Source organism: Chiloscyllium plagiosum, unplaced genomic scaffold (genome assembly GCF_037043375.1).
Source record: "Chiloscyllium plagiosum isolate Xiang-an unplaced genomic scaffold, Cpla_swu_hap1 HiC_scaffold_41, whole genome shotgun sequence".
Taxonomy (NCBI): Eukaryota; Metazoa; Chordata; class Chondrichthyes; order Orectolobiformes; family Hemiscylliidae; genus Chiloscyllium; species Chiloscyllium plagiosum.
The window spans coordinates 41183398-41194634 of record NW_028270179.1 but is presented as its reverse complement, the minus strand read 5'-3'; the positions used below and the strand labels follow the sequence as shown (position 1 = coordinate 41194634).

Sequence of the window (11237 nt, the reverse complement as noted above, 5' to 3'; positions counted from 1 at the left end):
GTTGCAGACTGGAATCTAATCGAGGGCTTTCGGATGGTTTAAAATTTTTAACAACAAATTCCTGAGATTTACTTACAGACTGGAAACTAATCATGGGATTTATGATGATTCCAAGATAGAATAACAGGTGGCTGGGAGTGAGTTACAGATGGGAATGTAATTGAGCGGTTCAACGTGGTGTCAGAGCAACAGATAGTCCTGAAAGAGTTATAGACTGGAACCCATTTGAGGGTGCTTAATATATCGAATAAGAGATACACAACAGTGAGTTACGGAGACGAACGTAATCGAGGGATTCAAATCAAATTAAATGAATTGTCCATCAACACTAAATTAAAGTTAACATTCTGCCCATAGTAGTATGTAAACCTATGAGATTTAGCAAACAGGTCTTCAAGTGACACTTAAAATTTCAGAAAGCTTTGAACAGCTCATAAATCTGTCAAATTAAACAATCTGGCTTTCAACACCCAGTGTGGCTCATGGAGCCATAGACATCCACAGCGCAGAAACACACCCTTCAGTCCAACTTTCCCGCGCTGACCAGATACCCTAAATTAATCTAGCCTGAATTCCCAATGTCCTTCCAAACTCTTGCTATTCGAATAGCCATCCAGATGCATTTTACATGTTGTAATTATACCAGCCCCCACCACTTCCTCATTCCAGGCAGGCAGGCATCCACTGCGTGAAAAAGTTATGCCTCAGGTACCTTTTAAGTCTCCCTTTCTCACCTTAAACTTATGCTCCTCCAGTTCTGGACTCCCACACCTCAGGGAAAAGAACTTGTCTACTTGTCCTATTCATGCCCCTCATGACTTTATCAACCTTTCAGGTCACCTCTCAGCCATCTGATGCCCCAGGAGAAGCAACGCCGGCCTATTCAGCCTCTCCCTCTCGTTTAAGGACTGCACTCCCCATCAAAGCTCATAAATCTGTTATGGTTCACACAAGCATCATTAACACTCACTCAGGTTCGGACAATGCTCTTTAGAGATTCGGATGAATCATTCCTGAGGAAGGCCTTATGCCGGGAAGGTCGATTCACCTACTCCTCAGATGCTGCCTGACCTGCTGTGTTTTTCCAGCACACACACCCTCGGCTCCGATCTCCAGCATCTGCAGTCCTCACTTTCTCCTAATGCTCTTAACAGCCGATTAATTGGTCATATTAAGCAAACGTATCTGCTCCGCCCATTTAAAATGCCACACTGACATTGAACGTCCACTCTCGAGATGGTCAATAATCTCTGGCCAACCAGTGCTGCTGACATCCCATGAGTGAATTGAATAATTTTAGATGGCACTTTCTGGTGACCCCTCAGAAAACTTTCAGATCTAGTGCGCAGGTCTTCACCAACAATTTAACAGAAAATTCTGCTGTGAAGTCTTACAAATCCGTCAAATTAAGCAAATTAAAAACCCATTTAGGAAGCTCACTATCATTCGTCATGGCTAGCATTTCGGGTTGGAGAATGCACTTTTACAGCTCATAAAATGTCATAATAAGCAATAATAATAAGCAAATGTCATAATCACTAGTTACCTAAAATAGCAAAGAAGTCTTTCACTAACACAGAACATGGCATAATACCTCTCTTGGCTCATAAATATGTGAAATTAAGTGAACAAATGGTGAATCTATCAAATTAAGAAGACAGATGCCCATCACCCACTTACGAGAGCAAACCTCTTGAACAGTTCATAAACCGGTCAAGTTGAGCAAACGGAAAGTCAAAACTCACTTGAGAATGGAGACTGATTTCAACATCGTGTAAATCTGTTGAATTTCACAAGCAGAAATTTACTGCCCACTAAAAGTAGCACGCAGATCTTGAAATCTCAACATTTGCCAAATTAAGCAACCAGAATTTCAACAGCCATTTATGATTCCAACACCCCCCCCTCCACCCCCTCCCTTTTAACAGCTCTGGCATATGTGAAATGAAGTGGCCAGTCTATCAATACGCTTGTAAGATGGCATTCCCGTCGTATCAATTTACCCACGTTTCAGATTTAGCAAAAAAAAAGACTGACACACTTAAAATGCCATATTTTTGACAGCTCATACGTCTGTCACATTAAGTAAATATGAACATCAAATTCCATTTAAGAAGCATAGAATTACTCACAGCTCACACGTCCATCATGTTTAGCGCGCATCTATGCTCAAACTCCATTGAAGACAGGATAATGCACTTAACAGGTCATCAATCTGGTAGATATATCATTCAGGAGTTCATCGCACACTTAATAGAATAAAAATATCTTAACAGCTCATAAATATGCCAAATTAAGCAAGCAGAACTTCGACACCTATACAAAATATCACACCTGTCTCAATAGCCTCTTAAATATGTCAAATAAAGAAAACAGATTTTCAAAATGTACATACTACAGCATATGACAACACTTAATTTTGCCTCACAAATGTGTCACGTTAAGAAACAGATCTTCACCAACCACTGAAGGAATGATGCTGCTCATAAATCTGTCAAATTAAGATGTTCACTGTTACTCTTGCAGATTCGCTATTGGTCTCACCAGCGGAGCAAAATGCCAGAATGGAATTCACAACTGGGCACTCTTCTCTTTCTCTGCCTGCTCTGCCGGGGTGCCCTGAGTGCCTGCACCATGAGCATCACCGAGGAGTGCCACAATGCCGGTTTTGTGCCGGGGGCGCGGCTGGCAGGGCAGGGCTATGACGTGGTGACCCTGCAGCCCAAGGGGGCCTTCGTCATCGACGTGAACACCTGGCGCATGGCCAACGGGAGCTGCATCCTTTGTGATAATGAGCTGCTCAATGACGTGCGCCAACGGCTGCCCATTTCGCTGGTGGACTGGCGCACCCTGAGCTCCTGCCGGCGCTCGCTCTCCAGCTGGCTTTACCAATCGGCGGCCAAGCTGGCAGAGTCCGCCATCTCCTCCATCACCAACAACTGGCATGCGGACCTCTCTGTGCAAAAGCCCAAAGTCGGTGTCAATGTGGTGCTGGCTGGATCCCATTCCAAGATGGTGGAGTTTGGCACCACCCGCTCCAAGGGCGATCTCTACAGTTTCGCCATTCACCAGTTCCAATGTCTCCACTACCAGTATCGGGTGAAGGACCAGCCACTGCTGGCTCCTGATTTCCAACGCTCTCTCTCCAGGCTCCCAGCCAGCACGATCGGTAATGACAAGTACCATTACCAGAAGCTGGTGGCCACCTACGGTACCCACTACCTCACGGCGGTGGAGCTGGGCGGGCGATACAAGGACGTGACAGCTATTCGGACGTGCGAGGTGGTGACCGAGGGCTATACCACCGAGGAGGTGAAGGACTGCCTGTCGGTGGAGGCTGGTGTCACAGTGGGCCTGATTGCCAAATCCTCGGTGGGCTACAAGCGATGCCAGGAGAAGGCGCGCTCCATGAAGCACCACGATAGCTTCCACCAGGCCTTCAGCGACCGGGAGACGTGGGTGACGGGGGGCCGGGCTCACCAGGAGGTCGACCTCTTCTTCTCCGGGGACGGTTCGGCCTTCGGCCGCTGGACGGTGAGCCTGCTCACCCGCCCGGGCCTTGTGCGCTACGCCCTGGCGCCGCTCCACCACCTGCTGCCCTCTGGCGACCCCAGACAGAAGACCCTGCAGTGCTACATCAGCGACTACATCACGGGCAACGCCCTCAGCCAGAAATGCGGGGCGGGCCATCGGTGCCCTCACGGGTCCTACCCCGACCCGCGCCAACGCTGCTCCTGCCTGTGCCGTGCGGACAGCCTTGTGGACCGGAACTGCTGCTCCAAGGAGAAGGGGCTCGGCCGCCTGGTGGTCACCGTCAAGGAGGGCCGGGACCTCTGGGGTGATATCTTCTCGGGCACCGACGGCTACGTGGTCGTCAGGTACGGCCAGACGCAGGCCAGGACCTTCACCGTCTCAAACAACAACAACCCCACGTGGGACACCAAGCTGGACCTGGGCGAGGTCAAGGCCGAGAGCGGGCACAGGCTGACCCTTGAGGTCTGGGACCAGGACGTCATCAAAAGTGATGACCTCCTGGGCAAGTGCCAGGTCAGACTGATCTCCGGCACCCATGGCAAGGTCTGCTACCTCAACTACGGCAAGGTGACCTACAACTACACCTTCACCTGCGGCCCCCACCTGGGTGGTGCCACCTGCCATGATTACATGCCCAGCCCTGGCAGTGTGCCCTTCACCACTGCCCTGGGTGCAACCAACTGCACCCTCCTTCTCAACCCACACTCCCCCAACACCTGCTCCAAAGTGCCATTATCCATGGTCTACTTCCCCTGACCTTTACCTCCGACAGTGTCCTTCCCGGACTGTATCCTCGCTATCCCCATTGCAGCATTGTAAGCGCCGTCTATGCCATTACATCGAAACGCTTTGAAGGCTTTTTCTGACCGTGCAAGCAGCTCAGTGCATCTTTATAATCTTACACTTTCTTAATAAATCTAACTGTGCATTTAGCCTGTTCCATGTGATCTGTCTGCACGGGCACGCTCGGTCAGCGAACCTGTGGAGTGCGGTGGGGCTGTACATTACGGGCATGGTGGGTAAAGGAGTATAAAGTCCCCTGGTGCAATGACACTTAAACGTACAGGCAACTGTAAGACATTGGTTATAACAGGGAAGTTTGAGCACAGAACAAAGAAAGTTGTGGTACATTGGTGCAACAGTTGGTCAAGGATTAGCTTAACTTCTCCAGGGACATAATAATATCCACGAAAAAGATACATTTGGCGGAAATGGGCAGGGGCGTGCCCCCCTACAGGGATTGTATCGAGTGGGAGTGAAAGGGAGGTGTTCCAGTAGATTGCAGGAGCGAGCTGGGGGCTGGTTTGCTCCCTTGAGTTTGTGCAGTATGGGGGTGCACGTGAAGGGAGTTGGGTCCATTTGGAATTGGAGGACTGGGTTTGAAAGCGAAGCGGTTTCAAACCGTGAGGCTTGAGTGGAGTGGGAGTGAGCTGGAATGGTTTTGAATCCGTTGGGATTAGTTAGGAAAGGTGTGAAAGGGACGCGGTTTGAGCGCATTGGAACTGTGGAGGATGACAGCAAAGAGGAAGGGGATGGTATCCTGCGTGAGCGTGTAGAACAAGAATGCACAGGAAGGGGTTTGGGGTAATCGAGATGAGGTAGAATTAGAATGAGCAGGAAGGGGTTTGGGTCCATGTGGGATTGTGCGGGGTGAGTGAGAACAGGACGGGAATAAAAGCAGAAGGTGTTGGAAAAGCTCAGCAGGTGGACCAGGATCTGCAAAGAGTAATCAGAGCTCGTATTTTGGGTCCAGCGATCCATCCTCACAACTGGAAGTTGCTTGGACCTATTGGTGCTATGAAGTGTGGGAGTGAACGGGAAGGGGATTGTGTCCGGTGCCACGGTCGGAATTGGATGTGAGTGGGAAGGGTTTTGGGTCCTTTGCGATTGTGTCAACTGAGAGTGAATGGGAAGGGGAATTGGCTGCATTGGGATTAGATTAGATTAGATTAGATTTACATTACAGTGTGGAAACAGACCCTTCGGCCCAACAAGTCCACACCGACCCGCCGAAGCGCAACCCACCCACACCCCTACATTTCCCCATTACCTAACACCACGGGCAATTTAGCATGGCCAATTCACCTGACCTGCACATCTTTGGATTGTGGGAGGAAACCGGAGCACCCGGAGGAAACCCACGCAGACACGGGGAGAACGTGCAAACTACATACAGTCAGTCGCCTGAGGCGGGAATTGAACCCGGGTCTCAGGCGCTGTGAGGCAGCAGTGCTAACCACTGTGCCACCAATTGTACAGCATGGGAGAGAATGTTTCAGATTGTGTCGAACTGGAATGGCTTGGCAGGGATTTGAGCACTTTGGGATACTGTCAAGTGGGATTGAACAGGGTACATTGGGATTGTGCAGATTTTGAGTGAATTGGAAGGGGTTTGGATCGATTGTGTTTTTGTAATGTGGGAGTGAACGGGAAGTAGATTGGGTGTATCAGATTGTGCAGAATGGAAGTGAGACGGAAAGGGTTTGGCTCCATCAGCATTATGTAGAATGGGTATGAACAGGAAAGTCTTTGGTTCCCTTGGGATTGTATATATTACATGGGAAGGGGTTTGGGTGCGTTCAGATTGTGTACAGTTGGAAGGGATTTGGAGATGCTTTGAACCCTTTCGATGGGATTGTGTCGAGTGGTTGTGACTTGCAAGGGGTTTTGAGTGCATTGGGATTGGGTAGAGTGGGAATGAATGGGAAGGGAATTCTGTCCAATGTGATTGTACAGGGTGGAAGTTAAAGGTAATGGGGTTGGAACCACTGAGGTTGTTCAGAGTGGAAGGGAACGGGAAGTGGGTTGGCCCCATGGGATTGTGTGGAATGGGTGTGAATTGGAAGGATCTTGGGTTCATTCGAAATGTGGGAATGAATTGGAGGGGCATCTATTCGTTTTGGATTATGTGGAGTGGGACTGAACGGGAAAGTGCTTTGTTTTGATGGGACTATGTAAAATGGGACTTATTCAGGGGCTGTGTGTCCATTGGGATTGGGTAGACTGGGACTGAATGGGAAGAGCGTTGTGTCCATTGTGATTATACAGAGTAGCAGTTAAAGGGAATGGGTTTGGATCCGTTTACATTGTGCACAGTAGGAGGGACCAAGAAGGTGTTTGATTTCATTCTGATTATGCAGAAGGGGAATGAATTGGGAGGGTTGAGACTTTTGGGATTACGGAAAGTGGGACTGAACGGCAAAGTGCTTTGGTTGATGGGAACATGTAGAGTGGAAGTGAATACCAAGGAGTTGTGAGATTGGGTGGAATGATAGTTAAAGGGAATGGGCTTGCATCCATTAAGATTGGGTATAGTGGGAGGGAACCAGAAGGCATTGAAGATCGTATGAGGAAAGACTGAGACACTTGGGGCTGTTTTCATTAGAGAAAAGAAGGTTTAGGGGTGACTTGATTGAGGTGTACAAGATGATTAGGGGGTTAGATAGGGTTGACAGTGTGAACCTTTTCCCGCGTATGGAGTCGGGTATTACAAGGGGGCATAGCTTTAAATTAAGGGGGGGTAGATATAGGACTGAAGTTAGGGGTAGGTTCTTCACTCAGCGAGTCGTAAGTTCATGGAATGCCCTGCCAGTAGCAGTGGTAGACTCTCCCTCTTTATGGGCATTTAAGCGGGCATTGGATAGGTATATGCAGGATAGTGGGTTAGTATAGGTTAGGTGGGCTTGGATCGGCGCAACATCGAGGGCCAAAGGGCCTGGACTGCGCTGTATTCTTCTATGTTCTATGTTCTAAGGCATTTGGTTCCAGTGGGATTGTGTGGAATGGGTGTAAATTGGGAGGGATTTGAGTTCATTCGGACTGATAGTGGGAATGAATAGAAAGGGATTTGAGTTCTTTGGGATCGTGGAGCGTGGGACAGAACAGCATTCATTTGTTTGGTGGGATTTTCAGATTATGAGTGATCAGCAAGGAGTTTTGGACTATTGGGATTGGATAGAGTGGGAGTCAATGGGAAGGGTTTGTGTCGATGGGATTGTTCATAGTGGTAGTGAATAGGCGGCGTTTGGGTTCATTCAGGTTGGGCAGCGTTTGTAAAGAATGGTAAGGGATTTGGGATTTTTGTGGTGCTGTGGACTGGGAATGAATTGGAAGTGCTTTGGGGTCCCTTCAGATCGTGTGGGTTCAGATGGAATAGGGAGGAGTTTGAGTCTATTGCGGTTGTGTCGAATGGGATCGAATGGTGAGTGTTTTGGGTCCGCAGAGATTGCGCAACGTGGGAGTAAATGGGAATGGGATTTGACTCGATAGGAATTATTGAGCGGAATTGAATAACAATGGGTTTTGGTTCATGGAATTGTGTAGCGTGGGATGTGTTAGTGCCCGTTGAGACTGTGTAGAGTGGGATTTGGTTCCGTTGGGATTGTTTAGAGTCAGAGTGATTGGCAACGGGTTTGAGATCCATTTGGATTATGTAGAGTAGGAATGAATAGGGAGGGGTTATGTCCATTGGGATTGTGCAGAGTTTGACTGAACGGCGGGGAGGGGGGTTGGTTCCTTTTGAAAAGAAGAGTGTGGGAGTGAATGGAAATGGGTTGAGTTCCTTTGGGATTGTACAGAATGAGAGTGAATGGGAATAGGTTTTAGCTTGATTGGATTGTGAAGCGTGAGTGTGAATGGGAAAGTTTTTGTGTCCATTGGGATTGAATTGAGTGAGGATCAATGAGAATAGAGTTGATTTATTTGGGACCGTGCAGAATGGGAGTGAATGGGAAGGGGTGGTGTGCCCATCAGTACTTTGTAGAGTGGGAGTGAAAAGGAATGAGTTTTGGCCCAATGGGATTACATCAATTGTGAATGAATGGAAATTGGTTTTCAGTCCAATAGGATTGTGTCGAGTGGGAGTGAATGGGAATGGGATATAGCCCAATGAGACTGTGTGGAGTGGCAGAGAATCAGGAGGGATTATGTAGCTTTGTGGTGAATGGATAGTTGCCCAACTCCAATGGAATTGCGTGAAGTGGATTAGTCCATTGAGATTATTCCAAATGGCATGGAACTTGATCTGGTTTGTTTCCACTTGGATTGTGTGGAGTGGAAGTGAATGGGAAGGGCTTTGAGTCTATTGGGACTTTGGAGGTAGAGACTGAATTGAAAAGGGGTTTGTGTTCATTCAGATTACGTGGAGTTTGGAGTGAACAGGAAAGGGGATTGGTTGCATTGGGATTGTGCAGAATGGGAGTGAATGGGAAGTGACTTGGGTCCATGGGGATTGCATTAAATGGGATTGAACGGAAATGGGTTTTAGTCCGATGGAATTGGTGTGAATGGGATGTGATTTCTGTCCATTGCGTTGGCATAGAGTGGGAGTGAGCGGGAAGGGGTTTGGGTCCATTAGAAATGTGCAGAATGGGAATGAATGGGGATAGGTCTCGGATCATTTGGATTATATAGAATGGGAGTGAATGAGAAGGGGCTTCGGATCATTTCGATTATGTGGAATGGGAGTGATTGATAAGGGGTTTCGGATATTTGCATTATGTAGAATAAGAGTGAATGGGAAGGGGTTTCGGATCATTTGGTTTGTGTTGAGTGGGAATGGATTGGAAGGGTTTTGAGCCCTTATGTGGAGCGGGACTGAACGGGAATGAGTTTTTGTCCGAATGGTATTGTGTAGCTTGCGAGTGAACTGGGAGGGGTCCGGCGACATTTTCATCAAAACTGAGGTTGACACCCCTCTGAGAGCATGAACCGAAACAGTCAAAGAGGAAAATATCACTCTATAATCTGTCAAAGGAGAGTGAAGGGTTTTGCAGCCTGTTTTTCAGCAACTGCTGGTGGTTGAGTAAAATAAATCCCTCACACTGACTATAAAATCAACAAGTAGAAACTCATTTGTCTATCTCAGTGAGCAAATGAAATAAACTATTAACAAAACCGAATAAGTCCCTTCTGGCTGCTAACTACCAGGACTGTACATAATTCTCCAAGTGCGGCTGCACCAGAGTTTTGTGCAGCTGTAATATGATCTCCTGGCGCCGAAACTCAATCCCTCTGCTAATAAAAAAAATAACAAATCGGATGCCTTCTGAACAAACCTACCAACCTGGCTAGCAACTTTCAGGGAACTATGCACATGGCATCGAGATCTTTCTGTTCATCCACGTGATCAAGTATCCGACCAATCGTCCAGTAAATTTTATTCATGTTACTCCTTCCAAAGGGGAATCAACTCCCACCTTTTTGCGTTAAACTCCATTTGATACCCCTCAGCCCAGCTCTGCAGCTTAAGGATGACCCTCTGAAACTTCCAAATCCCTCTGCACTATGCACAACTCCACTGATCTTAGTGTCATCCACACATTTACTAACCTATCCTTCTACACCCTGATCCAGATCATTATACAAATGACAAAGAGCAGGGGTGCCAAAACAGATCCTTGCGGGACACCACTTGTAACCGAACTCCAGGATGAAAATTTCCCATCAACCACCACCATCTGTCTTCTTACGGCTAGGCAATTTCTGATCCGAACCACTTAAAGCACCCTCAATTCCATATCTCTGTGTTTTCTGCAATAGCCTACTGTGGGAAACCCTATCAAACGCTTTACTGAAATCCAAGTACACCATATCAACTGCTTTACCCTCATCCACCTGTTTGGTCACCTTCACAAAGAACTCAATAAGGTTTGTGACCTACCCTTCACAAACCTATGTTGAGTATCCCTAATTAAAATATCCCTTTCTAGATGATTAGAAATCAGATCTCTGATAATCCTTTCCCAAACGTTACCCACTACTGATGTCAGGCACACTGTTCTGTAATTGCCAGGTTTATCTCTACAGCCCTTCTAGAACAAGGAGACGACATTTGATATCCTCAAGCCTTCTGGCACTATTAATGTAGACAATGACGACAAACATTCTCTTCCCTAGCTTCCAAGAGAATCCTCGGGTACATCACATCCGGCCCAAGGGACTTAGCTATTTTCATACATTCCAAATTATTAACATCTCCTGTTTATGAATCTCAATCCCATCAAGTCCAGTAGCATGTATTTCAGTATTGTCCTTGATAACCTTGTGTTTTTCCAGTGTGAAAATTGACAAAAGATATTCAGTTAACACCTCTCCTAACTCTTTGGACTCTATGCACAACTTCTCACTATTGTCCCTGACTGGGCCTCATTTACTTCAGTCATTCTCTTAATCCTGACATATCTGCGGAAAGTTTTCGGGTTTAACCATGGTTCCCTCCCTCGACACTGCCTCCCTGCCTGACAGGTGCGTACTTACATGCAGTAGCAGTCCCATGAACAATTTTCCACCTTTGAATTGTGCCAATTCCCTGCAGTTTCCTTCCCCTTCCTATGCATCCTAAATCGGATGAGATTTAGTCACGGAGTTCACTTTTCAAAAACAATGCAGACTTTCCCAACTTCCCAAATTCTATATTCAATGCCCTGACTCCTGAAAGACGTTCTCTTAAATCTCTTATTGGATGCTGTTCCCTGCTGTCTTAAAGTTTCTATGTTTGTATTTACCTGTTTGCCAAGGGATGTGTTCATGGGATGCTACTGTATTGGAGCAGTTAATTAGTAATAGTTAGTGCATTGGGTCAGTTAGGTTTTCCGATAGTTCCACACTGCACTTAGATTTTATTATTTTTAACGGTTATTTTCTTTTGCATTTTATTAAACAATACACAGCTTACAAAACAATTAACACTAGCAGCTGTATAC

General features: G+C 47.0%; 1 pseudogene; it reads left to right on the top strand.

Annotated features, from left to right (window-relative positions):
- The first annotated feature begins 2556 nt into the window (after positions 1-2556).
- Positions 2557-4460, top strand: LOC148138258 (perforin-1 pseudogene; annotated as a pseudogene).
- Positions 4461-11237: the final 6777 nt, after the last annotated feature.